Below are 14,102 nucleotides of genomic sequence, written 5' to 3'. Positions count from 1 at the left end.
TTTCTTTTCATTCTTTTTTCTTTAGTCTGTTCCGCAGCAGTGAGTTCCACCGTTCTGTCTTCCAGGTCACTTATCCGTTCTTCTGCCTCCGTTATTCTGCTATTGATTCCTTCTAGTGTAGTTTTCATTTCAGTTATTGTATTGGTCATCTCTGTTTGTTTGTTCTTTAATTCTTCTAGGTCTTTGTTAATCATTTCTTGCATCTTCTCGATCTTTGCCTCCATTCTTATTCCGAGGTCCTGGATCATCTTCACTATCATTATTCTGAATTCTTTTTCTGGAAGGCTGCCTATCTCCACTTCATTGAGTTGTTTTTCTGGGGTTTTATCTTGTTCCTTCATCTGGTAGGTAGCCCTCTGCCTTTTCATCTTGTCTATCTTTCTGTAACTGTGGTTTTTGGTCCACAGGCTGCAGGATTGTAGTTTTCCTTGCTTCTGCTGTCTGCCCTCTGGTGGTTGAGGCTATCTAAGAGGCTTGATGGGAGGCTCTGGTGGTGGGTAGAGCTGACTGTTGCTGTGGCGGTCAGAGCTCAGTAAAACTTTAATCCACTTGACTGTTGATGGGTGGGGCTGGGTTCCCTCCCTGTTGGTTGTTTTGCCTGAGGCAACCCAACACTGGAGCCTACCCGTGCTCTTTGGTGGGGTTAATGGCAGACTCTGGGAGGGCTCACACCAAGGAGAACTTCCCAGAACCTCGGCTGCCAGTGTCCTTATCCCCCCGGTGAAACAGAGCCACCACTCGCCTCTGCAGGAGACCCCCCAACACCAGCAGGTAGGTCTGGTTCAGTCTCCCCCAGGGTCACTGCTCCTTCCCCTGGGTCCCGATGCACACATTACTTTGTGTGTGCCCTCCAAGAGTGGGGTCTCTGTTTCCCCCAGTCCTGTCAAAGTCCTGCAATCAATTCCCACTAGGCTTCAAAGTCTGATTCTCTAGGAATTCCTCCTCCCGTAGCCGGACCCCCAGGTTGGGAAGCCTGACGTGGGGCTCAGAACCTTCACTCCAGTGTGTGGACTTCTGTGGTTTAAGTGTTCGCCAGTCTGTGAGTCACCCACCCACCAGTTATGGGATTTGATTTTACTCTGATTGCGCCCCTCCTACCGTCTCACTGTGGCTTCTCCTCTGTCCTTGGACGTGGGGTATCCTCCTTGGTGAAGTCCAGGGTCTTCCTGTCAATGATTGTCCAGCAGCCAGTTTTGATTCTGGTGCTCTCGCAAGAGGGAGTGAGAGCACGTCCTTCTACTCCGCCATCTTGGTTAATCCTCTGTGTTCAAATAATTTTGACTGAAAAGTCAACTTATCTAAGCTTCTGTCAAAACTTGAACTAATCAAATCTCACATACCCACAAAAATAAAATAGAAAATTTATAGGGAAGTTTAAATGATGATATCCAGAAGTGTTATGAACCAGAACTAATTGACATTAGTATTTTTGTAGCTGGGAATCAAGGGACTTTTTACTTAAGAAGGTATTTTTGCCATATGATTCTCACTTCTTTTTCGAACTTCAAGCAAATCAAAATTTGAACGTATGTATTCTATAAACATTGATGAACATTAATGAAAATGATTATTTACTTAATCTACTATTCCTAGGTTAGCACTCCATAAGAATCAGCACAGCTTCAAATTTGACACATAAATGGACACATACAAATGGATGATAGTTCTAACCCGCTGTAATGTAAATATTATTGTCAATCACACAATTGACTTTTTAATTAGTGTACCCATAGTTCCTTATTGTAGAGCAATGATCCCTGGGCCAGGAATGAAAAGGTCTGAACTCCCATCTGGGCTCTGTTATTTGCTGACTTAACGTGATTGTGAGATGAGTTCTTAATAGGACCTGGTACAAAATAAGAGCTCACAAAATATTGATTCAAAATGTGAAACTGACTAAGGGAGAAAAATACTGCAGAAAAAGGAATGATAATGTATTAATTTTCTGTGCTGCATAGCAAATTACCACAAATTTGGCAGCTTAAGATAGCACACATTTATTTTCTCACAGTTTCTGTAGGGTAGAAGTTGTGGCACAGCCTAGCTAGGTCTCACCAGGTTGAAATCCATATGTTGACTGAGTCTGTGATCTCATCAGAAGCTACAATGGAGAAGAATCAATTTGCAGGGTCCCTCACTTGCAGGAAAAACTCATATTTGTGGCTGGCACTAAGGTCCTCATTTTCTTGTTGGCTGTTGGCCAGGGGCTGTGCTCAGCTCACAGAGGTCACCCTGATATCTCTTCCACATAGCCTTCTCCATATGCCCTCTCACAATGTGGAAGCTTACTTCTTCGGAACAAGCAACAGAGAGACTCCCACCTCAGAGACAACCAAGTCTCTCTTTTAAAGCCTTTCACCTCATTAAATCAGGCTCACTTGGAATACACTCCCTTTTGATTAATTCAAAATCAATTTACTTGAGACCTTAATTACATCTGCAAAATCCCTTCCCATTTGCCATAGCCTATTTTCTAGAAGCAAGTCACATTCCAGGAGAGAAGATTATACAGGATTGTGCATTCCAGAAGGTGGAAATCACTGGGGTCCACTTTAAGGTCCATCTGCCGAAGATGGAATTGTGGTGATCAAATCCAGAAGATGTCCAGCTTATCATTGTTAACATATGAAAAAGTGGAGAAGAACTCCAATGAGGTCACAGTGTCCTAAGACAGAATGTAATAAGTGCTGGAATGACAGTAAGTCAAAATGGTTAACAGAACACTGACAATAGACAATAGCAACAATGATGTTCCTTAGGGTTCTTTTACCCACTGAATAGCTGCTACACCTAGCCACCTATCACTTTTTGTTGGAAATAAAATGGTGTGGAAGGGGAGATACAGTTTGCTCCAGGCAAATTTACATTGGTAATCCTTGCTTGTACTTTTTCTGTAAATCTTGCTTCTCCTAAGATGTTGAGCTCAGCTAAACAATAATGGATTTACCTTTCTTTTAGAAGTGACATTATTTTCTATATAAGAATCAATTCAGGACAAATAAAATTATTTATTTGCAACAACCCATCCCCAAACCTTAAGAGAAAAATAAAAGTGCTTTATTAAGTCCCACAGGGGGGAAATGTGTTTTTATAAATTAGATTTCCAACATTATTCAGTTTATTTTTAGAAAGCCAACATATTTTGGCACTTGTTTTCCCCTGATACAATATAAATTACTGAACACATTGGAAAAGTAGCAAACGCTTCCAACTTTGTCAACCTGAAATTCTATCTCCTGCCATTTTTCCAGAATAGGAGGGCAACACCTTTGAACTAAGGGTTGCTTATCACTCATTTGCCAGAAGGACATGGTTACCCAGCAGTCAGCTGCTAACTTCTCCTTTCCAAAGTTTTGGGTTGTAGCAGATCTGCATCTAAACTTCAAATCCAACCTCTGAAGTGTAAGAATAGCAAAGAAAATGTCCTAATTGTATAATTCCTTTTTTTTTTCCTACAAAAATCTTCCCTGGAATATAACATATAATATTATCAGGTAGTCAGGAGAAAATTCTTGTATAATTCTATTTGAACTATTAATTATAACAATGAACAACTAGAAAGTCATTACATTAAAAATTGTCTTTACTTAGCACCTATTATATACTGAGCACTATTGTAAATTCTGAGAACGGAAGAAAGTACTCTACCGTGAATATCTAACAAAGAATTGTTAGGCATAGTATGGTATATCCAAATTATTAAATGTTAAACAATCACTACTCTGGTATTTCTAAAGAATCTTTAATAAGATTTTTAAAAAACAATTTTAAATAAAAAATATTAAAAATTAATATTAACATGGAAAAATTGTAACATGTTCACCCAATAGAATGTGATACAATAGTAGAAATGAGTGACCTAAACTGACACATAGCAAATTAGATTAATCTCAAAAATAATGTTAAGCATAAAAAACAAATTATAGAGGAATACTTACAGCATAATCACATAATACTGTGTAGTAAAAGTGAAAGAAACATATGCAAACAGTGAATACCAAATTCTGTCTAGTGTTTAAATATGTGAGAGAAAGAATAAAAGTGATTCCAGAGGGGAACAAAAGGGGCTTCAAGCATTTAGGTAATGTTTTATTTCTTTTGCTTTATATGGGCACATCGGGTATAGTAATTTTTTTTGAAACCTATTTTTATTCACAATTATTTAAAAAAAAAACAGAGGAGTAAAACTACCAATAGAAAAAAAAAAAACAGCATATGATATATAATTCCATTTGTTGAGTAGTAGGGTTTTTATATTTTTTTCATGTTTTCATTCTCATCTTTCTCTCTTTCTATTCAATAGTCATGTATTCATTTTATAATTAGAAGAAAAAATGTCACTCAAAACAGTTTAAATGTGTCACTGTTCATGTACAGTGGTGAGGAGTGGGGATTTTAGTCTCTAGTGGGGCAGGGTTGTCATTTGGTCCAAACCAGAGCTTTCTCTTTTTATCAAACCAACAATTGCTGAATTTCAAATCATGGGTTTTTTTTTTTTTCATTTTCTGAGGGCAGTTGATGGGCTTTTCTAACCATTTTCCTAAATTATCATTTTGGGAATTATCCCTTTGGACCATGACAGAGGTTTGGCTGCTGCTGGTCCCTTTAACGGCAGCCTTCCTTGCTGAAATATCAGTGAGGTGATTTCCCCTAGCTTCTAGAGAGTCAAGTTTAGAATGCCACAGATTTTTTTTTTTTTTTACAAAGTTTTTTTTAAAAAATTATTTATTTAATTTATTTTAATTTTGGCTGCTTTGGGCTTCCGCCGCTGTGCACGGGCCCTCTCTAGTTACGGCAAGCGGGGGGCCACTCTTCACCGTGGTGCACGCGCGGGCTTCTCATTGCAGTGTCTTCTCTTGTTGCGGAACACAGGCTCTAGGTGCGCGGGCTTCAGTAGTCGTGGCACACGCGGGCTCAGTAATTGTGGCTCACGGGCTCCAGAGCACAGGCTCAGTAGCTGTGGCTCACGGGCCCAGTTGCTCTGCGGCACGTGGGATCTTCCCAGACCAGGGCTCGAACCCGTGTCCCCTGCATTAGCAGGCAGATTCTCAACCACTGCGCCACCAGGGAAGCCCCAGGGGCTACTTTTAATATTATTTTCACTGGAAATAAGGAAGCCGTGTTGCTTCCCCAACGTTCCAAAATCCTGAGCTACTCTGAAAGCATATCTACTATCAGTATTAATATTGGCAGTTTTGTCCTTGGCTCAAGTACAAACACATATAAGAGCATGGGATTCAGCTTGTTGGGCCAAAGTAGCCATAGGTAAAGATGCTGACTCAACAACATCAAAAGGAGCTGTGATAACATACCCAGCACAATATTTGCCACTGTCATCTTTTAAATAGGAACCACCAGTGAACCATGAGAAAAAGAAGAATTACTCAAAGGAATTTCCTGTAGATCATCACAAGGAGTCAGGTGGTGGTCTGTCAGGGCTAAGCAACTGTGAGGGAATGTAAAAAAGTTATGTGGGGAACAGTTAAAAAAGTACTTTATAAGTGAGGCAGCTGACAGAAATGTTGAGTGTGATGCAAATTCGGGAGAGCGTCTACTGCATGAGGTACAAAAATGGTTAAAGGGAATTCCACAGTGATTTTCTTGGTGGCTTTAACCAAAATGGTAGCAGCTGTGGTGGCCTTAAGGCAAGAGGGGTATCTGCAAGACACAAGGTCCTGTTGCTGGCTATAATACCCTATGGGTATGGTGGCCCTTGTGTGATTGGGTGAATATTGCAAGGACATTTCCTTCCTTTTCAAATACAAAAATGAAAAGGAGAATCTGTTAATTGGAATGCCCAAGGGCAGATGGGTTCAGAAGCTTCTTCTTTTTAGGCCTTGAAGAGTGTAATTTGGTTCTTCCCATAAAATTGGGTTTGGGTTTTTAATTGTTGAATAGAACATAGAAGTTTGACAATAAGAGAGAAATTTAGAATCCAACTTCAGCAGTAACCAACTAGCCCAAAATAGCCTCAGAATTTGTACTTAGTTTTGGTTCTGAGAAACTCAGGACACCATGAAGTCTATTTGGATATAAGTGCAGTGCTTGTTCTGATACCAGATGCCCTAAGACCCAGACCCAGGCTTGGGAAAACTGCAGTTTTTCTTTGGCAACCTTATGTTCCTTTAGGCCAAAAGCTTTAGCAAGTGGATGTTCTCTTCCTGTGTGGAGGCTTGAGAAGGGGACCAAAGAAGCAAACCATCCACATACTGCAACAAAGCAGAACTTTACCATAGAGAATATTATATCATCCAGATCAGCCTTCAGGATTTGCAAGAATTAAGAAAGACTGTAAGTAAAACCCTGAGGCATTACTGTTCAGGTGAATTGTTTTTCTTCCCAAGTGAAGGGGAAAAGATATTAGCTAGCTTCATCACCTGGAATACTAAAGAATGCACTGCATGAATCAATTACAGTAAAGAATTCACTTCTGGTAGGAATGGATGTTAGTGACATACGAGGGTTATGAACAACCGAGTGTCAAGAGATAACAATGTAGTTTACTGCTCAGAGGTCCTGAACAAACCTCCACTTTCAACCCTGAAATTTTCTTACCGATAAAATGGGAGTGTTACAGGGGCTGTTAGTACAAGGGACAATGAGGCTTTGAGCCTTGTAACCTTCTATTATGGGCTTTATGACTTGAAAGACTTCTTTACTTATAGGGCATTGATTAATTATTGGAAGAGGTTTTAAGAGGTCTATTTGATGGGAGGTGCTCTGTGAATTTTGCTAACATCGGTTGGAGATTTTGCCCATAAGAAAGGTGGTAGCTGATTTAATAGGGACAAATGATTGGTGTTTCCAGAATCAGCTCTAGTACTGTCAGAGTCAGAACAAATATAAGATGTCAAAGGGTCATTTAATTCACCTGGTGGGTTACTTTGATAACTATTGTCAATTTCTAGAATTATTTCTCATTTTTGGAAGAAAGAAATTTCAGCATGGTACTTCTGTAAGAAATCTCAGCCTAATAAATGGATAAGGGAGGAGGAACTAAGGTGGCAAGGGTGTATACCTCTCAGAGTCTAAACAAATGGGAATAGGTTCAGAGACAGGAAGCTCTTGAGGTTTATTAGAGATCCCCACTATTTGAACTGTTTAAGCATTCTGAGGCAGGGGGTGTTTTATAGTAGTGGGATTGAACACTGAGAGTGTGGCTCTCTCCAGTGTCAATTAGGACTGGAAGAGATTCAACCCCAACCTGGAGACATGTTCCTTCAAGCCGATTAAGAGGGAGGATTGGGAATAGCCCCTGTATTTCCTCAGAGCCTTGTCTGAGAAATGAGATGTTCAAAAGGCTGCATATAGAGCTGAAGATGTTTAAAGTGCTTACTTTAAGCACCTTAAGAGAGTAACTACCTCCTTTCCAATGTCCTGGATCTTTGCAATAATAGCAGAAGCTGGATGGGTTTTGGTTTTCGTTAGGAGCCTTCATTTTTTGGATTTGAAGATGAAGAATTTTGGCAGTCTTCCTTTAATGTGACCCATGTAAAGTGTAAAAGAGCTGGTTTGCCAGATTAACTAAATCAAGAGTGATCATAGTTTCCATTCCATTCTGTTTTTAAAAAAATATTATTGTTATTTTTTACTAGAAGGGAAAAGTCCCAGTATAGCCCATTAATAAACATAGAGTTAAAAGCTACACAGGTAGAATCAACATCTGAAGGAAGACCAGAATTTTCTTTAAAAGTAATCTAAAGTTGATTATAGTGACCATGAACAGGTTCATCAGATTTCTGTGTGCAAGTCTGAGTTTTGTTCCAATCAACACACTTTGGAAAAGCCCTAGGAATTGCTGGTTGGGGTTGCCTAGTGATTGCCTAATCCAGATCATATAATAAGTTAGCTGGTCTTCTGGTTGTAAGTTCTAGAGACCATTCAAGATTTTCCCAATTAGAGATTTTCATCCAGTTCTGGGCCTGGCTTCATGGCCAAGCAAGTGAACTAAATATAGGTCAGAGAAACCAGGCTGATAAGTTTGAATGACTATATTAAATTCCTCAACAAATCTGTGAGGAACTTTGGTTACTTTGGGAAAATATGACTATGGCTTATATTGAAGTATAAGAAGTTTAGCCTTTGGATCCTCAGAAGGCTTTATTTTAAAGGGACAGGTTCTGACAAGTTCAGAGGAGAAGGCAGTGGAGAGAATTTGGGGGAAAATGGAATTTTAGGGAGATAATCATTACAGAGAATTGAGGGCATAGAGGAGGCAAAGGCAGCACAGAGGGAAGGAGGAAGATGGCACTAGAGGTGGAGTCTAAGGCAAAGAAACCAAAGAAGAAAAGACTGAGGCTTTGAGATCCATTTTTTTCTTTCTTAAACATTCGTGTGTCTCAATTAATCTTGAAATTTGATTTAGTGGAGAGGCAATTTTAGGCTCCTGATAATGATGAGAAGTCTCAAAACACCAACTGAAAGAAGAATTTCACTTTGAGCTATTATAGTCCAATTCTGTTTTAAGGAAATTAAGTTTGGGATTTCAAAAGTTCTTGATAATGGCCATTGAGGCCATTGCCATTCTGAATTGCCTTTAGTCAGGTCAGTCTATTTAGTTTTACAAGTGCACAAGAGGAAGGAATGTGGCTTTTGAGCTAAAATCATCTAGGAGTCCCTGTAGGGTGGGTTCCTCAAAATACTTAGACAACTGAGATCCCATTTTCATAGGTTTTTTCTCTAGAGTAAAGAACAATTTTCAAACAGCTCTAACGGCTTACTGCACAAATGGCTCAATTCAACATCTTGCAAGCCTGAATACCAGTCAATTCTAAGGAAACAACTTGCTCCCAGGAGAGCCAGGTCAAAACTTTTTCACACAGTTTCCAGAGAATAGCCCCTTCCAGAGGAATGAACTGAAGTCTAAAGGCATTTTCAGCCAGCTTTAGGTGAAGCAGTCTGACTCAAAATCAAACCAAAGTTCCAAAGGAGTACTTGTATACAGAACAAGGCCTTAACCAGAAAGACAAAACCTTAAAATAAATCCAAAATAAAACCTGGAGAGTTTCAAATGCAAAGAAGGAATGAACTTGAATCCAGAAGAAAGATACATGTTCAAACCCCAGTGTTGGCAAGAAAGCAGTGAGTGACAATGGGCTTAATTTCAGGTACCACACCTGTTTGGTTCACCAGCCCTGTAACATTAGGGGGTCTTCTCTGGCCCCTGTACTGGTCACCAAAATGTTGAGCTGAAATAAATAGACTGCCAGATATTTCTTCAGCAAAGGTGGGTTTATTCAGGATCAGTAGAGATTTGCAATTCAGGGTCTGCAACACGGGCAAGTCATGTGCAAGTCCCTTACATATCAAGGGAAGGTAAACAGTTTTATAGAGGGGAAAAAGAAGCTGGGAGGGCTATAGTAGACAGAATCCATCTCTTTTCACTTACTGAGTTCTTGTCAGGAAAGAAGAGGAGTCTTTCTACTTCCTGTTGGGCTCTACTATCATCACAGGGAATGAGAGCTCTCCTTTCCAGTCTCCTGATTCTATTTAATTAAGGTTTCTGTTTATTAATTTTTTATAGGAGAAACCAATACCACCAACACCTTGATCTTGGACTTCTACCCTCCAGAACTGTGAGTAAATACATTTCTGTTGTTTAAGCCACACAGTCTGTGTTATTTTATGACGGCTAGCCATAATTATGAAAAAAAAGAGTGTGACAAAATATGCCAATGTATCACATAAAATAGCAGTAACAATAAAAAAAAAAACAGCAAGAAACGGATTAAAAAGAGCTATACATTTAAATGTTATTTCTAAATAGTGGAATTAATAATTTTGATTTTGTATCAGTTTTTCTATGTTTCTAAAAATCACTAAATAATGCCTTAAAGTGAAATAAGTTAAGCAAAATATAAAAGGTTATAGTAGAAAAGTTAAACATAAAATGTTAAAAAATTAACCAAATCATAGAAAATTAATTATTTTTTCCTGAGTTAAAAGACTATAGAAATGTTGTATGGTTGTATATTTTATAATATAGGATATGCACATTCAAGATTGGTAAAAGCTCTTTGCCATGGTATTAATCCTGACATAATGAACATCAAGTGTGTTGCATAGTGCTGGTACCAGCACTGGAGGTTTCTCATGAACGTGTGTCAATGCACCACACAAACATCTCTTTGCCTGGGGAAAGTTTCTTAGGGAAGGTTTGAAGCCTCAGTGGACATGCGTTACACTTGTTATTCAATCAGAGTTCTGCATATTAGAGTGAGATTTGCTTTCTTAATACCTTCATTGTCTTTGCTAAGCTAAAATACACAGGAAATTGTTCATTTTAGGGAAAAGATTAATTAATTTAAGCCACAAAATTCAATTTAGCAAGGCAAAGGCCATTTGTAAACCATGTTCTGACCATTTGATTGAAAAACTTGAGTTAGGGAACAACTAATCAAGACTAATCAAGAGAGAGGTTTTGTTTTTTTTTTCTTTAGAATAATAAATAGTTTGATGAGGTATGCCATACATTATTTTCTTTTGTCATTTTACTACAGGTTTTCAAAGATGCTTACTTATACTTTTATTTATTCACTACACTAATGGGTATGACACTATATTTCTCTTGAATATTTATACTTCATTCTACTTTTTAAAACCAAGCCAAAATCCATTTACAAATAAAGCAAAAGATGTTCCAAAATTGTTACCATGTAAAAATGTCTTGTAAGCTCATATATAACAAGAATAATTTAATTTCTTTTCATTTTCTTTATCTCTCCCTCCTGCTAGTATCACAATATTCAAGGCATTTGTGTGCCAACTTTTCCCCAGAACACCTGGTCAATCCTTTACTGCCAGATGGACCTGCTGATGCAGAACAAAGCAGGGAATAGTTGTAATAAATATGTCTGTGGGGGATATTGTTGGTAACATTATTGGTTTAGTCTGCCTTGACTGAAAATTGTAGCAATCCATAGTCTCCATTTATCTGTCTACAACTAGCAAATTATTCAGAGGTGTCAGAAGGCAGGGTGATATAATGAAAGAGCAGTGATCTGTAAGTTGATAGATTGCATGATCTGTGCTGTTTATTCTACCTCTTTGGGTCTCACTTTTCTACCTCTAAAATGAGTGAATTAAAAATAGAGAGAATTGAGTAAGATGTTTTTGTACTTTATTTAGTTTTATGGTTCAGAGTCACAATGTGAACACAGCATTTTGGCATCAGAAAACGAATAGACTTTTAAAGGTACATATAAAGTAAAAAAAATATACTTTTCTACATCCTCTGGATTTTCAAAAATTTTTGAAAAATACTCCTATTTTAAAAAAGTTATGTTATTTTAATAAAATTTGGTGAATAGCTACTGGTGGACTTTTTAAAAAAATTTATTACTGTTGAACATTAACCATATTACTATATGCCAGGCACCATGGCATGAGCTGAGACCCTATTAAGCACTACTAACTGGGGCTGATAAATGTAGTGTTAAGAAAATAGCAGAAGGGCACCTGTGCAATGAATGAGAGCAGCAGAAATGTAGATGGTTGGATATGGAAGTAGAAGTCTCCTAACACATGTAAGTTGAGCAGGTTCTCACTTGTCAAGAGGGAGAGGAGTAGCATGAGAATTTAATGGAAGTATGTTTCAAATGTCAACAGGTAGATGTATACAGGAATTCAATTACAAGAACTTTTACCAAATAACCAAAAAGTTAATAACACAAAGGGTAAAGTTACAAAGAGACAAAAAATTAAGTGCACAGAGGCACAAGCAAATTTCAAGAGTAAAGTTAACACTTTATCAATGGATATTAATGGATTTCCAATTTCAGCTCCAATATCTAAAGTGTTTAGAAGTCATCACTCCCCTCATGATAATAAGAAATGGTTGTACAAATTAAAAGTCAATGATGTTTCTTGGAACCGTCAGAGAACTGATGTTGTAAGACAAACTGCTACCTTGAAATCTAGAGAGACAAGCACATACAGAGAGTTAGTGCTAATATATGCTTATCAGGAGAACTCACTGGAGCCAAAAACTGATGGAAACACTTACATGTTAATGTTAACAAATTGCTGGAAACTGAGTGTGGACTAGTTTGAGAATTACAAACAATTGGGGGCTGCAGTCTTGGGAAGAGGGCATATTTTATGCACTTTCTCTCTAGGCACCCACAGTAAAGCTCTGAGAAAGATCTAGGACTTTATCATGGGGAGGGGAAGAGAAATAGTTCTGAAATACATCCAGTGACTTCTCCATAACAAAGTCCTACTCTACAGGGAAAACACTTAACCAGAGCCTATCCCCACTTCTAGGGCCCCCTAGATTTCCTGTCTCATCTAAGGGGAGAAGAAAAGGTAAGAAACACTTGTGAAAGTCACAACACAGGGAAATAGGCCCATTAAAAGAATGAGATGCAATCATAATATTTTAGAATGCTTCCTCTGCCCTACAACTTATCCCCATATGAACAGGGATCCAGTGGATTACAGTTGAAATAGCTGCAAGACACTACCTCTGAGAGAAGTTCTTAGGGAAGCCCCAAATTAACAGGGGAAATGAAAATAAGGTCACCAGAGGAATTTGAAATCTATGACACCTATAACTACATTAAAGATATCCCAGCTCCTAGCCAAACTAACATAAAACTACACATTAAGGCCTCCTTACCTCAGTTCCTGTTACCCAATATATCCTGTTACCCAATATATCCTGTTACCCAATATATCCTGTTACCAATACATCGTGTCCAGCTTTCAACAAAATATTATTAGACATACTAAAGGCAAGAAGAAAAACCAGCCTGAAAAGAAAAAGCAAGCTGCAGAACCAAAACAGATATGACACACACTTTGAAATTATCGGGCAGGGAATTTAAAATAATTATAATTAATAAATGAAAGGCTCTATGACAAAGTAGACAACATGCAAGAACAGATGAGTAATGCAAGCAGAGAGAGGAAAACTCTAAATAACAATAAAAAACATGGTAAAAATCAAAATAAACTAGCAGAAATAAAGAATGCCTTTGATTGTTTTATCATTAGATGGGACATGGTCAAGGAAAGAATCAGTGAGCCTGAAGATAGCTCAATAGAAACTTCCCATACTGAAATGAAAAGAGAAAAAAAAAGAAGTGAAAATATCAGAATGGAACATCCAAGAACTGTTGGGGATTTCTAAAAGGTATAACATGTGCATATTTGGAAAACCAGAAGGAGAAAAAATGAAGTAGAAGTATTTGAAATTTATAATGGCCAAGAATTTTCCAAAATTAATGACAGACACCAAACCACAGATCTAGGAAGCTCAGAGAACACCAATCAGGATAAATACCAGTAAATTTATATCTAGGTGTATCATATTTAAACTGCAGTAAATGAAAGACAGAAAAAATCTTGAGAAAAGCCAGATGGGGAAAGTCTTACCAATAAGGTAGCAAGGATAAGAATTAGAATAAAGTTCTTAACAGAAACCATGTAGTCAAGAAGGGAGTGGAATGGAAACTAAAATCCTATATCAAATACAATAATCCTTCAAAAGTGAAGGAGAAAAAAAGACTGTCACAAACAAAAACCAAGGGAATTCTCTAGGGAGCAGATCTACCCTGCAAGAAATGTTAAAATAAGTTTTTCAAATGGAAGAAAAATTGTGTAGTCAGAAAATTGGATCTATGTAAACAAACAAAGGGAACTGGGGAAGGAATAAATAAATGTAAACTATAGTTTAAAAATTTTTCTAATTCTTAATTGATTAAAAGATAACTGTATGTTTAATGTACTAAAAGTAATGATATGTTTGATTATTACAACATATGGATAGGTGAAATAATTACAACAATAACACAGGGGACAGCAAGGAAAAATTTGGCATACTTTATTATTATAAGCTACTTACACAACATGTGAAGCACTATAGTGTTATTTCAAGATGGACTTAGGTGAATTAAAAATGTATATTGTAAGCTCCAGGGAAACCACCATTAGTTTTGAAGACGTTTAATTGATATGCTAAGTATTGAAAGAAAATACCAGATTTTTAAATGGGTTATTTTTCTCTTTATTGTTGAGTTGTAAGTGCCATGAAATTGACTCCTGTGCTTATTTCTAAGTTATTTTTAATTTTGATATTATACTTAAGTTTATTTCCATTT

This window comes from Balaenoptera physalus (genome assembly GCF_965194825.1).
Source record: "Balaenoptera physalus genome assembly, chromosome: 4".
NCBI lineage: Eukaryota > Metazoa > Chordata > Mammalia > Artiodactyla > Balaenopteridae > Balaenoptera > Balaenoptera physalus.
The sequence above is the reverse complement of the archived record's forward strand: the minus strand, read 5'-3'. Positions refer to the sequence as shown.